This window comes from Bison bison, unplaced genomic scaffold, assembly GCF_000754665.1.
Source record: "Bison bison bison isolate TAMUID 2011002044 unplaced genomic scaffold, Bison_UMD1.0 scf7180017864338, whole genome shotgun sequence".
Taxonomy (NCBI): Eukaryota; Metazoa; Chordata; class Mammalia; order Artiodactyla; family Bovidae; genus Bison; species Bison bison.
In genome coordinates, this window is record NW_011494910.1 from 3,701,001 (window position 1) to 3,705,044 (window position 4,044).

The window sequence follows — 4,044 nt, forward strand, 5'->3', positions numbered from 1 at the left end:
GACGGGGGAGCCTGGTGGGCTGCCGTCTATGGGGTCGCACAGAGTCGGACACGACTGTAGCGACTTAGCAGCAGCAGCATTGCCTTATATATTGAGGTGCTCCTATGCTGGGTGCATATATATTTATAATTACTATATGTTCTTCTTGGATTGATCCTTTGATCATTATGTATTGTCTTTCCTTGTCTCTTGTAACAGTCTTTATTTTAAAATTTATTTTATCTGATATAAGTATTGCTTCTTCAGATTTCTTTTGATTTCCATTTGCATGGAGTATTTTTTTCTAGCCCCTCACTTTCTGGTCTGCATGTGTCCCTAGATCTGAAGTGGGTTTCTTGTAGACAGCATACATATGGGTCTTGTTTTTGTATTCATTTAGCCAGTCTGTGTCTTTTGGTTTGAGCATTTAATCCATTTATATTTAAGGTAATTATTGATATATCTGATCCTATTGCCATTTACTTTATTATTTTGAGTTTGTTTTTGTAGGCCTTTCTTCATCTTGTATTTCCTATCTGAAGAAGTTCCTTCAGCATTTTTTGTGAAGCTGGTTTGGTGGTACTGAATTCTCTTAACTTTTGCTTACCTGTAAAGCTTTTAATTTCTGTGAATCTAAATGAAATTCTTGCTGGGTAGAGTAATTTTGGGTGTGGGTTCTTTCCCTTTTATCATTTTAAGTATATCCTGCCATTCCCTTCAGGCCTGCAGAGTTTATGCTGAAAGACCACCTGTTAACCTTATGGGGATGCCATTGCATGATATTTGTTGCTTTTCCCTTTCTACTTTTAATATTTTTTCTTTGTGTTTAATTTTTGTTAATTTCATTAATACGTGTCTTGGCATGTTTCTCTTTGAGTTTATCCTGTATGGGACTCCCTGAGCTTCCTGGATTTGGTTGGCAATTTCCTTTCCCATGTTAGGAAAGTTTTCAACTATAACCTCCTCAAATATTTTCTCATACCCTTTCTTTTTCTCTTCTTCTGGGACCATTATAATGCACATGTTGGTCTGCCTAATGTTTTCCCAGCGCTCTCTGTTACTATCCTCATTTCTTTTTATTCTTTTTTCTTTACTCTGTTTCAGGTATTTCCACTTTTCTATCCTGCAGTTCATTTATCTGTTCTTCAGCCTCAGTTATTCTGCTATTGGTTCTCTCTAGTGTATGTTTTTTCTCAGTTATTGTGTTGCTCATCACTGACTGTTCTTTATTTCTTCTAGGTCCTTGTTAAACATTTCTTGTATCTTCTCAATCTGTGCCTCCATTCTGCTTATTTGTGCTTCCATTCAATTTCTGAGATTTTGGATCATCTTTACTACCATTACTCTGAATTCCTTTTTAGGTAGAGTACCTATTCCTCTTCATTTATTGTTCCTGTCTGTTTTCACTTTGCTGCTTTCATCTGCTGCATGTCTCCTCATTTTGTTTAACTGGCTGTGTTTGGGATCTCCTTTCTGCAGGCTGCAGGGTCATAGGTCCTCTTACTTGTAGAGTCTGTTCCAGTGGATGGTGTTGGACTAGTGCTTTGTGAAGATTTCCTGGTGAGGGGACTGGTGCCTGTGTCCTCGTGGGTGGAGCTGGATCTTGTTCCTCTGGTGCGCATTGCCATGTCCAGTGGTGTGTCTTAGGGTATTTGTGAGCTTATTATGGCTTTAGGCAGCCTGTCTGCCATTGGGTTGATCCAGGACCTAATGTTGAAATGGAGGCCTTTAAGAGAATCCTCACTGCCTAATATTCAATCAGGTCAGGTGTTCAACATCCGGGGCTCGGATCACCTACCTTGGAGGTTCAGGCCCAACCCCTGGCTGGAGCACCAAGACTCCACAAACTGCACAGACAAGAGAAAGAAAAAGATAAATGAGTCAATCAAACAAAGAAAAGACAGACAAAACACCAAGTCAACTCCACACATCAGCAGATAATTGGATTAAAGATTTACTGAGTAAGGCCTTATGTACCAGAGCAAGACCCAGTTTTTCCCACCACCAGTCCCTCCCATCAAGCTTACACAAGTTTCTTAGCCTCCTCCATCTGAAGGCAGACAGAAGAAGCAAGAAGAACATCATTACAGAAAATTAATCATCATGAAAGAGCAGAAAGTTATGTCCCCAATTAAGGGACAAAATAAAACAAGATACACAGAAAAAAAAAAAACACAAAAAGAAATTCACACACTCACACTAACTAAAAGAAAAGAAGAGAAAAAAAAGGAGAAAGAGAAGAAACAAAAAGAAGAAAGTGATCAAACCAATAAATGAAAACCAACAGTAAAAACTAAACTAGCAAAAACACAAAAGCAAGATTAAATCAAATGCAGAAAACAAACTAAAATAAAAGCAAAGAAAACATAAAACAACCACATCCATACAATCAAAAGAAAAAAAAGTAAAAACAAAAGCAAGAGGAAGACAGAAGGAAAAAATACAAAACATCAAAGAAGTAAAGTAAAGATAGATCAAGGTAAAATATATTTAAAAAGAAGATCAAAACCAAGGGGGAAAAGCAATATAATGAAAACATACTGTGGAAATTAGAAAAAAATAAAATAAATGTACTTAAAAATAAAAGCATAAAAATCAAATGACTAATAAAAAAAGAACAGCGATAGAAAAACAAAAAAGGAAGAGTAGTAATAGACCTACAACTGCGGCCCTTCTCCTCCTTAGAAAGGTCTCTGGATGTGCAGTGGGCACTGTGGGGCCAGTTCCGATTCTGGTCTGGCCTTACTCCAGCTTGTCCATTTTTCCAAAATCCACAATTGTCCCCAATATCCACAGCCTCAAATGTGGGAACACATTATTTATTCAGATATTCCGGATGCAGGGCTTCCCATACCAGTTGTGGAGATTCCATTCACTGCTCCTGCATTCTTTTCCTTTGGTCACACAGCTGGTGCTCAGCTTTGGTTCTGGCCCACCTCTGTTTGCATGCTGCCCTCCAGCGTCTGGTTTTCCACCCAGACAAGAGAGGGGAAGGTGGCAGCCGGTTAGGGCTCACTTGCCCACTCAGGCTGGGGAGAGGGACATACGCAGCAGACACGTTGGGGATGTGCAGGGAATGCCTTCATCGGAAGAGGCCTCCGAGAAGGTGCTACAGCCTGGGGCAGGGCCTGCACTCTCCAGGGGAATCAACCCCAGGGCACAGCTCCCTCGGTGATGCCAGGCAGCACAGGCTCCTGGGAAGGAGTGGACAGTGGCTTGTGCCCACTCTCAGCCTAGTGGAAGTGGGGCAGCTGTCATGTCCACCTCCTGGGTCAGAGCTGCAGCTCACCCCTCCTCTGGAGCTTCTGTGAGTGCACGGAATTACAGCATCCTTGACCGGCCTGCCCTTCTCCTCGTGTACCCGGTGCTAATGCGCTCTCGTCTCTCTGGCAAGTCCAGGCTTTCCCCTGGACTCCTGTAGCTGTGTTGTATTTGTGCCCTCAGACTGTCATCATGGAAGTCCTCTCCCTGGGGTCTGGCCTCTGAACCCGAGTCTCAGCATCCAGCCCCCACCCGTCTCAGCGGGCATGCAGACAAGCATCTCAAGCGGGGGGGGGGGTGCTGTAGGCACTGATCTCTATGCAAAATTCTCCCCACTTTGCCCTCTGTACACCTGCTGCCACACTCTCTTCTGAGGTTCTGAAGCTTCCCCCATCCCCACTAGTGAGGGGGTTTCTGAGCGTGTGGAAACTTTCCCTCCTTCATAGCTCCCTCCCAGAGGCACAGGTCCCATCCCGATTCCCTTGTCTCTCTATTTTCTTTTTCTTTCCTTCTTTCTCCCAACCTGGTTGTGTGGAGATTAACTTGCCTTTCTTGGAAATCTGAAGTCTTCTGCCAGCATTCAGTAGGTGTTCTGTGGAAGTTGTTCCACATGCAGGTGTATTTTTTTTAAAAGATTTATCTGTTTATAAATAGATAAATTTATCGATTGCACTGGGTCTTCATTGCTGTGCATGGGCTTTCTCTAGCTGTGGCAAGAGGGGGCTACTATTCGTTGTAGTATGCAGGCTTCTCTTTGTGCTGGCTTCTCTTGTTGCAGAGCATGGGCTCATGGCTTCTGTAGTT